We start from the raw sequence: 13020 nt of genomic DNA, 5'->3' as shown, positions 1-13020 counted from the left end.
CATTTGGTATGATTTTTTTCCTTCCATGTGTGTACTGCAGATTACAATCTAACTCAAATGTATTTTTCCTTCTCCAAACATAATCTGTGGGGGAAATTGGATATTTTACATTGAGCTAGTCCAACACTAATAGGCTACCCCCAGAAATATTTCTGCTCAGTGGTCAAACCATTCATTTTGAGAATAAATGTTAGATAAGGTGCAGCCTATCCCTAAACTGGAGCGCAGGGGAAGTTTCAAAAAGCATTAGAGCATACATGATTAAATCAGCTCTGTTTGGCCAATTGAAATTAAATATTTAGAGTAAGGCAGTCTTGTGTCTCACAGTCTGCCATTTTCTTGCTGTAAAACATGGCTGAAATAAAATGTGAATGACTTTAATGTATTTTCATTTGGTTCCAGTGTAGTTGTCAGACATTTAAAGCGCTCCTGATCGTACAGATTTGGAGGGAACTGTTGCCGTGGCCCCTGAGCTCTCCAGCCATCTCCTGCCAAACGGCTCACACCTCAAAGATCTTTTATAGCTGCAGAACGCTCACACTTTATTCCAGCCTGCAAAACCCATGAGCAGCATATGGGTCATAATGGGAAATTATTTTCTTGAGTTCCCTTGTCTAAACGTAAAGCCTACTGGTATGCTATGTCATGGAGATGAATAAAATATGAACCCACAGGTAGCACTGTTTCCCTGCCTGTGGTCACCAGATTTTTTGTTGTACAGGTTTGAGCCTCAGTTGCAGTGCTGCCTCTCTCATTTTAACTGTGTTGCCTGTGTAACATGGCATTGGAGCAACATTAGGACTAATCCAGAGATATGTGGGATTGGTTTTCTGAGAAGAAGTTTTAAATGAGTGTATGAGCCTAACTAACAAGAGGAAGAACTGCAGAAGCATCTAAAGTGGAGCTGGACTCTCACGGCTGAAAGAAGACCTTTGGAGGTTTGACGAAACCATTTGATTGGGTTTGGGGGTTTTAAATAGACTATAGTGGCCTGAAATAATAATATATGATGATATACAGACATAGGCGTAATACAGTGGATGCAAGGGGCATGTCCGCCTTAATATTTAGACCTTTTACTTTTGTCCCTGCTAATAAAACAAGGGAGTAGCAGAGGACTTTTACTTTGAATTAAAGACATTTACACCATAAATTAAAGCAGAAAATGAACAAATTGGTGCGTAAACATTCGCCACAACAAAGGAAAGTGTTTGACGCTCAAAATTGTCTGGTGGAGGATCCCCAAAACCCCCATTTCATTTGTTTTCCTTCCTAATCTTAACACAAAACCTACACCTTTGTATAGTACTAAGCATATCTAATATTAAGAAATATTTTTACTCTATACTAATGAAGACAGGGAAATTTTCAAAAGCACCAAAAACAGCTAGCCTGCTAAATGGACTTTGAGGTGATGCTATTTTGTCATCTGCTGTTTCCAAGGTCAGAGGTGAACTTTTAATCTCAATTTTGAAGCCCACATGGATGAAAATTCCTTAAAGTAGGCTACTCAAAAAAGGAAAATTTGAATGTGTCCAATTTTCATGATAACTCCATATGACCAATAGCTTCAGAAAAGTTGGTAAATGGATTATTAAAAAATGTTTGTCTTATGAATATTTAGTTAGTTAGATAAACTAGTATATCATTCGTATTTGTTTGCTTTTAGTAGAAGTAGTGATGGTGGTGAAGAAATGTACAAACAAAAAAGCAAGAGAAACTGTCAGGAGTGAGACGTCCTGTTGAACTTGAACACTCTTTGGTGCCGGCGGCCTCTGTGATTGGTCAGTGCGCCGCCTGGTCCTGGCATGACGTCAGTGCGGGAGCGAGTAGAGGAAGCGCGCAGGCTGGAGGAGAGGCAGAAGCTGGAGGACTGAGGATGAAAGTGGACTCACCTGAGAGCTGCGGACTCTTCACAAGGGCCCCGATGGAAACGCGGAAAAAAATCCATCTGGAAAATTCGTTACGAGCTAAAGTTGCGGACATTTCTCTCCCTGACTCTGCTTTGCTTCTGACACAGGTAAGAAACGCGTCTGGAAACACTCAGCATCTGCACGGTATACGGCTCTACGTTTCTCCAGCTTTGAGTCTGTTCTCATGCCATGTCCATGTGTCTTATGCAGAGAATTTAGGCACATATCACATGCATGTTCAGCTTACCTTTTATTTATTTTCTTTAACGCAACATAACATTATTTAACCACCAGAAAACGCCCTTGCGTTTCATTTAAAACGAGGCTAGGTCCCCAAACAGACAAAAACCCCTTGTTCTTTAAAGTGCCAGAATATTACACCACGCTCCTCGGCCTATTATTATGATCAGTAACAAATGGCTTTCTGTAATAGCTCATGCGGATAATCCTTGTGATGTGAAATAGTCTAGTTTCAGCAGAAGTAGGCCAATCGCAACTCTCATTAAAAGTAGGGATTGGTTGCCCCCAGGAGCACTAAAGAGCCCAGAGCGAATTAAATCATCTTAAAACCCAGCTCACTTCACACTCAGTTGATTTTTCTTTTTTTTTTCTTTGCACATAGAGTCAGCTGTTGATCTCGGAGCATCATTGAATCTGCTGCATCAAAGACACGTTTCTGTACCTACATTGTGCCAGGTTCATGGTCATGCCTTCAGGCCACACTGGCTGACTTATCATGAGCAAAACAGGCTGAGAAATGTAGCTTCTTATATTAACTTGCATGTGCAGCTGCAGCCTTTAACTTCTACTGCATGTTTCTTTATGATTTTACAACAATAAGTGAGCTTGTAAAATCCCACTTGTCATTTATTGTGAGTGTAAGGGTGCATTATTGTGTGAAATTAACTGGCTGGTTGTCTCAATGTTGCCTTAAAATGAAAAATACCTCGTGTAAAAGTGTAAGAGAATAGCTCTGCAGAATACAGCCCAGTGCTGCAAATTAAATGCGGATATTATTGAATGCAACTTACACGTGAAATGTTTCACACAAGTCATTTGCCAGCTTAAAATAGACTATTAAAGTCTCCCTGGAGTTTACAAGAATTAAAATGTGTCACTTTGTATATGAGACTAATATTAAGTCCGATTCCTTGCAGAAATATAGTCGCATGTTAATTGCAAGAAATGCAAATAAACAGGCTCCAACACGTGTATTTATACAGGCTCTAAATCTAAAATAATGTTTTTTATTTCTTACAAAAGCCAACAATAATCATGTAATATTTATGCAGGAGGGTTTCCCAATAAAACTATAATATAATATAAAAAAATGTAAAGTAGAATTAGGTCACTAACTGAGCAGGCCTTCAACCAGACACCTTATATATCACGACAGGGATATTTGACGCTTCTAACATGAACAATATGTGTTGGCCTAAATATTAAAAATATACAAATCTAACCCATCTGTAATCATTTCCTGCCAGGCTGCAGTTATTCTCAGTGGCACGCAATTTTAAATAATAGCATAGATGTGTTTTTAAATATTAAGGGCCTACTCATGCATCTTCATCCTCCCTCCATAGATCACGTCAGCGTCACGTCGGGCTCCAGCACGACACTGTGAGAGGGGGTCTGTTTCTGTCTTTGGTTATCTAGCTGTATGAGTGTTAAATACCTGTCATAAAGCTAGATAACCGAAAGTAGAAATGACTTCCGTGACGTTGTGTGCACTCCCGACACACAGAGGGGGGCTCATCAGGCTTTAAAGTCAGAAGGTAAGAATAGTTTTGGTGTGGAAAAATGTGCGTGCAAATAATGTCATGTGCAATACATATATATATATATATATATATATATATATATATATATATATATATATATGGATGTTAGACATTTAATAGTTTGCAGAGCCTTTAAAATATGAATCTGTTAATGGTGTGTGTCACGTGTTACCCTCATGTGATCATAGGGAAAACCAAAATGCCTTTGAGACAATATATGTTGAGATAAAGTGCAAAGTAATCCACAACGTTGCAGTTTGATGAAGTGTTTTTAATGTTTACCTCAGCTTACTTTTGGATTCACTATGTATGACTTGATTAAGGGCCCTCAGTTAATACCTGGCCCTGTTTTAAGGTTGCTGTTCATTCACGTCCTCTTCAACATGAATGTTAAACAGGTTGCTGTACTGTCTTAGTATCTGTATCGCACAGACTAAAACAAGAGCCCCCAAACTTTTTCTAAAGGCCACCAAATAGATGTGACTTGAGATTTTGTGACATGATCTGAGACGAATTTTGTTTTATTGTGTGAAAAATTCAGATAATATATGCAGGGATGTAATGTTATGTCACAATAGGGCTTTTTCACATCAGACATTTTGGCTTGTCACAGTAGGAAAAGCACAGGTGTTACTCAAAACATTAACAATGGTTCTCCTGTAGGACAGTGAGGCTGAAACTGAAGCAGCTAAATGGAATTCAGCCATCATTCGTTTTATTATCTACACCTGTGCTTTCCCTACTGTGACATGCCAAAGCGTCCTCTGTGAAGAGGGCCTATCACACCTTAGAGTGTTTAATGTGATCGCTCCTGCTCGCCTGCAGTAAGTGAAGGCAAAGCTGAAGTCCTCCAGGATTCCTCTCCCTAGAGGTTCCTGCTATGGGGACACACTGGTGTGTTGCCCTGCCATCTCTAGTCAATGCTCGTATTTACCCAAAGCAGATCCTCTTGGTTTATCTTTTGCATCTCACAGGATACAGTTTAATTCATGCACTTTACTTTAGTGTCTTCGTGTATCATATATTTAGGTTTCACCTGAGAGACTCTGTTTATGAAAGGAAGAAAGGGGAAGCTACAGCTTTGTCCTGGCTCTAATGTCTCCTGGACTGCTAATAATGCAGTTGAGTGGTGTAGCACCCTACACACACAGGGTTTTTTAAAAAAAACACTTGGCGTCTGCATTTAAAGCTGTAGCTAATCTTGGAGCCTTTGGGATACATTGTGTCCTGCCTCAATGAGAAGGCCAAGGCCATCCTGTAGACAGGAGCTGAACTTTTTAACTTGGTACTTCAGCGCTGTGCAGTGTGTACGCTCGGCATGGAGAATGCCACTAAAGCCTAAAGAGCACCCAAAGTGAGATGAGTTTTCATTCACTCTGTTAACTACCTATTGCAGTAGAGCTCGCTGTCAAACCGGGCTAATTGCTTCGTTTCACAGCGAGATATTGGATATGTGAAAAGGCCGTGGTCCAGGTCTTTTGCTGAGCTCGGCCTGTTATAGGTAGCGTGTCAGCATGGCGCGCCTCCTTAATGAATGGGGGTAAAAACACTTGAGGCTTTATTTATGGGATGGTCCGAGGCATTCTTGTTTCAACCTGTGTACGTGTGTAATGCAAATGCTTCTTTTGGTGCTTTCATTGTGGCAAAAATACACACTCATGCACACAAAAACACACAACAAGGGGACTGCAGTTTGAATGAGCAATGCTGGCAAGAGACTTAAAGTTTACCTTATAGCCACAACTCAATGCGCTCAATGTATAGTGATGCGGTTTAAAGACAGAAACTGAGGCAATTGTTTAGTTAAAAAGCTGTGTTTGGCTACACTGATAGCTAAAAGTGTAAAATGTGCTTTTCTCTTTTCCATCTGCTCTTGTTTCAGGCTTCCGATTAGCAACGTTGAATGATTGGGGATTCCTGAAAAGAGGGTCGAACCATCGTTAAAAGAAAACGAGGAGAGAGGAGGAAAAAAACGGTCGGTCCGGAATTGCCGCCCCCTCCTCTCCCATCCCCCCACTCCTCACCCTTTTTTACCCAGGAGCCTCTAATGCCATCTGCACTGCCAACGGGGGACACTTTGCCCGTGCCAGGAGGCGGACAAAGACCCCGCCGGATCCCTGGAGTATGGGCGCGCTCAGAGGAGCCATCTTGGGAGATGTTGCCGCGACACCTAAAATGGCTGGGGCTGGCACACGAGGTGAGCTGCATCATGGTTTTCTGTTGGGTACCAGTGGTGATGGTGGCTGGCAAGGAGGGTGGGGGAGTGAGTGTGTGTGTGTGTGTGTGTGTGTGTGTGTGTGTGTGTGTGTGTGTGTACGATGGGGGATGGGGGATGGGGGCAGCAGGAAAGATGAGGGAAAGAAGAAGAGTTTCCCATTTCCTCCCCAGTCACACATGGCCTCTCCCTTTTCTCTTCTATCTTCTGCTCCTGCTAATTAGCAGTTAAGGGGTGATGTGAGGGGGTGGGGGGGGGGGGGTGAGAGGAAGGGTGGAGGTGGTGGTGGTGGTTGGTTGGTTGGTGGAAGGGGGGGGGGGGGGGGGGGCTGGGTAGCAAACAAAATTAATGAGCTGGCACTGGTTGAAGGAAACCTGCCATCCTCTCTTGTCATGGTGCTTCTTTACTCCCCGATGCACACCAGGCAGCGGCGTTCGTCGTGTTTCCACCTGACAAACCTCGTAGATGAATTCATGCAAAGCTGCTTTTATTATGAGATTCACATTATGATATTTGGTACAGTATCTTAACTATCTTAATGTGCTGAACCCCTCAGGTGAAATCCGTTGAGGAGGGGATACTCGGATAATTCCTATTTGGGGAATTGCGTTATTGTTTTTCAAAGTAGAACGATTATGATCTTAGATTTAATTTATTATATGAACAAAGGTACTTTGGCTCACAAAGCAGTTCTTTATCTGTAATAAAATCAGCACTGAATATTAGCGGTGTATTATATTTATATAATGGTGTTCATCAGAACATTTGAAGGGTAACTTTTTCGAAACACTTCAAAGAATGATTACATGTTGGATCTCACACCTCAATCCTAAGCGTTTGATAACGATTACAACTCAGTTTCTATATCCTCTCAGTATAAATGCAGTGTAACTCTGCTACTACAGTGCTGCACACATGGTTAAGAACTTTATTTGACACTCACAGACTAAAAATGTCAAACATCACTGACGTAAAAATGTCACATTCATCCAAAACATGACAGGAGTAAATATCACCCACCGCCAAATATCAAAGCTCCACATCTTTACCACTTCCCTCCTTGTAGCCTCGCTCTCACACACACACACACACACACACACACAGATCCTGCATACACTCCTTATCATGGCATAGAGCTGCTCTGTAACCCTGGTGGCTCTGGCAGCAACCTGAAGCAGAAAAGAGAGACACGTGAGCATGTGTGTCCAGGGCCAACATGTGCAGCTGCAGTGCTTGTGTGTTAATGAACAGCGCCGTGCGTTTTCACATTATCATTCAGCCCCGCACTCTCACTCTCTCCCCTCTCAATAGCTATTTAGTCCCCCCCCCCACACACACACACACACCACCCCCAACACCCCCCCCCTCAGCCCTCCGTAAAGGCCTGCTTTCCCACCATTGTGGGAGCTGGTGCTGTGGCGGGCCTGGGCTGGGGGGCAGGGTGGGAAAGACCCTCCAGACTAGACATGAGCAGATGCCTGAGACATTAGACCGTCGTGCGGATCACCGGGGTCGGGCGAGCCGCTCAGTTTTAATGTGTGAGCAAGTGTATGTGTGTTTGATATGTGTGTGATGGGGGGTGGTAGTCCGGGCCCTGGAGTGCCACCTGACTGTTCATTAGTCTATTCAGCCTCTTCTGCATGTCTGAAAGGCATGGAGATGCTGTTTTGAGAAGGATTTCACTGGCATTAGAGATGCATTCATACATGATATGCATATAGAAGCTCAGTCCTGCGCCCTGTCTCACAGGAGATCAAGGGGTTACCATTAGTCTGTATCAAAGGCAATGCAATGATGTCTCGACACCACAAAGATGCATTTTCCACATTATTTTGCATTGAGAATCTGATTTTATTGTATGCGTTGTGCCTGTCGTCAGCCATGCGCCCCTTTGTCTTTGCTCAATTTACCAGCTGGATGCGATTTGTCCTTCATGCAAACAGAATATTTATACGGCTCTCAGGTGGTAAAACAGACAGACATCGTGAAAATCTCACAAGACAGTTGGCAGCGCGGCGTATCACCGAGAATGACTCAGCTAAGGCGATGGGTGTGCCTAACAAGCTGAGTGATGTAACCCACGGATAATGGTTATTAATGAGCCTCACACTGTACATGTGCCTCCACAAAATATGTAAGGCATGCGCAGCCCACATGTCAAAAGATTATTCCCTGTCTTTATTCATATAAAAGACTCAGAGCTGTCTTTATAATTGCATTTGCGCTGCTCATCTGTGATATACGGCGCATTGCTTCGGGCAGATTTGACAGAAGGGAGAAAGCAAGGTGAAGGCGAGAAATTAATCTTGGAGATACTGTAGCTTGCTCCATGTTACGTCTCTGTTGCAGATCTCAATGGTGCGTTAGGGAAAACAGAGGAGCAGAGGTGGGGGGTGGAAATGATGTGGCTTTGGTTGGAGTCAAACCAAAGATTGGTTTATGGAGAAAGGGTTAAAGACAGTGGTGATTAATGTATACGCGCATGTAAAAGAGGCAGGTGGAGCACATGGGCAGCCATGTTTGAGCCACCGGTGATGCATTTGCTGATGAAGTTAGCTTGTGTTAGCTTGTGCTGTGCCATGCTAAATTTGCAGCCTGCGAGGAGCTGGGCATGGAGGACTAGTGTGTGTGTGTGTGTGTGTTTGAGAAGAGTAAGGGGGGGAGGTCGATCTGCAACTGTATGTGATAGCTGCGGCAGTCGACAGACAGCGTGGTCAAAGAGAGGCGGTGACTGAAGCAAATTTGTCAGGGAAATGTGTTCGTCCTTACTATGTCTTGCAAGAAGAGCAATCACCATTTGTCGTATTTGGAGGATGTTAAAATGAGTGACACGCACACAGAATATTTATTCATCTAATGATTACGGTCTGTAATTGTGACTAATTGCAGCTTGGCATAACATGAAATGAGCATTAGGGAGTGAACTCAGAATTAAATAAACGCTATCAAGGTGAACTTTAACAGTATGCGATGTCTTATAAACACTTTGGTGAAACCACTCAAGAGTCGTGATTTAATCTGCTCCAAAACAAACGACTTTTCAATCAAGATTGTCCGAATCAGAGCGGCTGAACAGCGAGGTCAGCGGCTTTGACACCGTGTCAGGAGGATTTAGGATGTTGAACGTGCCTGACTCTTCCTCCGCGCACTGTGGACTTAAACATTCATTCTTCAGTTCCTCATACATTACCTAAAAAACTGACAGGGAAATGTATCTCCCCTCCAGAAAATGACAGAATATAGATGATTACCTTCCCTTTCTTTCTTCTCTCTTTCCTCTGTTATTCATTATTAACCATGTATTGCTTTTGCTATGTGGGATTTTCAGCGCAAGGAAATTATAATGTGTGACATGATGAAGTGACAGAAGCCGGCGCCCACTTCCAATTCTGTGTGGGTGAAGCGGCGTAGCCATAGTAGCGATAAAATGTTAATACCATATAGCTCCTGGGTTACCTCTTCGGATTCTCCTCACTGTGTGTGGACACTATTAATGTTTTAACGGCTCTACTGTGATATATAAAGCCCGGCTCAGGGGCCGCCCATAGTCTTGGATGAGGTCCAATGTGGGTCAAGCGAGGCTCATCTGGGGTTTTTTAATGCAACTTTGTCCGAGACTAATCTAGCACAAAGCCTGACATTAAGTATCTTAGAGGAAGATGGAGAGAAGTTTCTACATCCCAGGCTTTTCAGATTACGTCTGTTGGCTGCGGCGTCCCTGAGTAGGGGTCCTGTATGCTCCAATGAAAGTAGCGGAGAATTAGGTGACTGAGCCTTTAATACAGCAGCCCTTTGTAATCATATCAGGAGATGAGGCTCTAGGGTGAGGAGAATTAGGGGGAATCCTTGGTGTGACCTCATTTTTACATGTTTTTACTCTCCTGGTGGGGTAAAAGAGGAAAAAAATTGAGAGTATATTCATCCTTGTGTCACTTTCCTAGCATCATACGACTCCATCACTCTGTCAGAAGTCAAGTTCAAGTTCATGTGCGCAGCCCGCTCCGTCTGCGGCCAGTCGGGGAGTTAGGAGAGCCTGTGGCCACCCCGGAGTACAGGAGGAGGAGGGTGGATGGATGGGGGGTACATAGCCTTTGACCTCTGTTAGGGTTGCTATGGGAAAGAGGCCGGCCGGCTCAGTAATGTACGACTGAAAAGGCCGAACTGTCAGAGCTGTCCAGCAGACGTCAACCCCCCACCACACACACACATACACACACACTGACTCGAACCCATTCACACATACTCACAGATGGCACGGGCCAGCTTGGGAATGTTAGCAGCGAGAGAACGCTTTATGTTCATCAGACACCATTATAATTCATCCAGCCATTAGAGTTACACATTACCAGTCTACACCTCTTCCTCTGTGCAGACCCGCTATTGTGTCGGACCACTTCTGTCTCATTTTTCAGCCTCATCCTACACATCTTAACACCCATTGTGTGTGTCTGCTGTGGACTTATGGGGCTTAAAAGACACCAAATATACCATCAGTGTGGTGAAACAACACTTGTCAGGAAATGAAAGAACTTCTTGCATTGCAAAGAAGGAGCTTTGTCTCCTTCCTGAAGTCCTATAAATAAAATCAGTCACAAAAAAGCTTTTCCAACTGAAGCATCACTCAACCAGAATCCATCCTCTGTGGCCCACACCTCCATTCTTGTGTTATCCATCTGTCTGGATAAACTAGCCCTACATCTTTAGAGACGTTAGATAGAATAATCTGCGGCATCAGTCGAGCATATATTTCTGTCTGCTCATTTTAAAAAATTGTCAGTGCTGGATGTTTAAGTGGCTGCGTGTCAGAGAGGGCATGCAAATCCACTGATTGTAAGACGTGCATGTTTCCAATGCCCCCTCGGTAAATGTGCGCAAGTGTGTCCTCATTTAAGGTTGCATTCATTCAGGGGAGGGGTCTCCGGAATAAAAGAGCGCGTATTTGCATACGCTGCATGCTGTCTGCAGAGAGGGAGCAGTCAAAAAAAGATATCAGAGGTGGACAAAGAGAACGAGGACAAATCCTTCATTGTGGGGTTGGTGGGAGAAAAGGCTCGACTGAATTGGGGAGTGGGTGAAAATTGACAGAGAAAGAGTTCGGGCTGGTTCCCTGTGGGGATAAAAGCCTTAAGATCCCTCCATGCATACAGCCTGAAAATGGGAGAGAAGAACGACATGCAGAGCGCAGGGGCCTATTTTTACAGGGCATGAAAAGGAAGTTTGTTTTTCTGAAACACTGCCTACAATTTCTGATGCAAAAAAGTAAAAAATCGCGCCCGAAAACAAATTCAGTATTGTCAAAACATACTCGTCAGCGTTCTGAATAAGCAAAGAGCTTAGGTTTGCAGAATCGTTATTGCCTTTTATACTTTTAACAGATCTCCATAGACTGGCTTTTATATGGCAGTACTTTTATGTGTTGCTTTACCCTGTGGCCCTTCGTTATGTTGTTGTTGTTTAATCTCTTTTATTACAAATGTTGCAAGCACTTTGGAAAATGCTTTACAAACAGATCTTTTAATTATGATTATGAATGTATGTGACAAAACTAATTTACTTTTACCATCTTTCTTTCTTTCTTTTTGCCCAAAATGTGAAATATTACTCTCCAAAGGGGGAGTTTATAGGACAAAGTTTTATTCTCATGCTAATCATTACCTCCACCGTTTATCCCCAGGATGGGACAGGACCTGCAAGTCTTTCTGCACTCTGGAGGAACCTGCTCGAGCACGAGGAGATGGTGAAACAAACTCAACAAGATCATCAGAGACTCTCACCTCAACAGGAATTCAAGAGATTATCAGCCACCTAAATGGGAAGAGTCCCACTGTGTGTTAAAAGACTGTAGACACAGAAGAGACATTCTGCAAGCCTGAAATGTATCTATCAAAAACAAGTGTATTTTAAGACACTGTACAAAGTGTGTATGATTCAACATGTTTACACAAATCTATTATTTATAAAATTGCAAATAAAAAGCCTTGACTTACGTCTCACTCAGTACATTAAGGGCATTTTCTTAGCTAATGCATGTTTTAATTAATGAATTAATTATGAATTCATTGTTCTCATGTGTCTGAGCTGGAGTAGTAATTGAAAGGATATAAATGCATCACTGATAAAGCTGATTGTTTCAAGTTTGCTGCTGTCAATGACATCACTTTGAAATAAAAAATAATGGAAATATCATTTCTGTGTTACAGCCTTATTATTCTTATCATAGTGCTTTATTTTGGTGATCAATTAGGCAGGGAAACATTAGATTATTACACACTAACATGAGAAATAATGTGTTTTGTCTTTAATAAAAAATAAAAAAAGAAATGAAAATAGGGACTCAAGCCTGCAGGACCTTCCCTCTGTCTCCTTTCTTTTTTTAGATTCACATGGTAATGTGTGTGTGAGGATGGTGTGAGAAAGTGTGAGTGACCCCGCATTAAGTTTTAATTAGCAGGAGCAGACAGAGGGACGTGTGTTGAATCAGTGTGGGAAAGAAAAGTTCATCAGACACAAAACTCACAGGACAAAAAAAAAAAAAAAGACCCTGTCCGCTATTAAAATATATAATAAGCTTTTCTTCATTCCCCCTCATATTTTATTGATTAGGAAAATGTAAACGCCACATTTTTACGCATGTTGTGAATGACAATTTGCAGGGAAATTTTAAATCCATCGTAAAAAAGAGTGTGTCATGAAATCTGGATAAAAATAAACGTGTTGTTTACTTTAAATCCAAATCTGTTCCAGCTCACCAGGGCCCAGTTTGGACGATTAATCAGGTTTTGGGATTACAGGCCTTCCTGGTGTCAATCGGACCTCAATCAGTGTCCGACTGATCTGTGTCCGGAGTCAAACAACAGATGGACACGCGCAGGGTCAACAGGGGATTATTATTTCTGTCTCTCTGGGCGGCGTGGAAACAAGGAAAACGCTTAAAATCAGACATGTTATCCATTAGTTGAAACTGAGACCAGAATTTAACCATTTAATCTCTTTGAAAAATGAGTTTTATTAAGTTGCAAAGACAGAAAAATAACATGACGGTTTTTCCCCATTTATTAGAGTTTTGGAAAAAGAAATGAAAATGTATAGTGTCACTTCTGCAAAACAT

General features: G+C 42.5%; 1 long non-coding RNA gene across 1 annotated transcript; it reads left to right on the top strand.

The window, feature by feature from the left end:
* The first annotated feature begins 1880 nt into the window (after positions 1–1880).
* LOC125887486 (uncharacterized) lies at positions 1881–11930 on the top strand. Its single transcript, XR_007449171.1, has 4 exons — positions 1881–2020; positions 3500–3691; positions 5580–5894; positions 11587–11930. It is a non-coding gene; the product is annotated as an uncharacterized LOC125887486 (long non-coding RNA).
* The last annotated feature ends 1090 nt before the right edge of the window (positions 11931–13020 follow it).

This window comes from Epinephelus fuscoguttatus, linkage group LG4, assembly GCF_011397635.1.
Source record: "Epinephelus fuscoguttatus linkage group LG4, E.fuscoguttatus.final_Chr_v1".
Classification (NCBI taxonomy): Eukaryota; Metazoa; Chordata; class Actinopteri; order Perciformes; family Serranidae; genus Epinephelus; species Epinephelus fuscoguttatus.
Note: the sequence above shows the minus strand (reverse complement) of the source record. Positions and strands in the feature narration are given on the sequence as shown.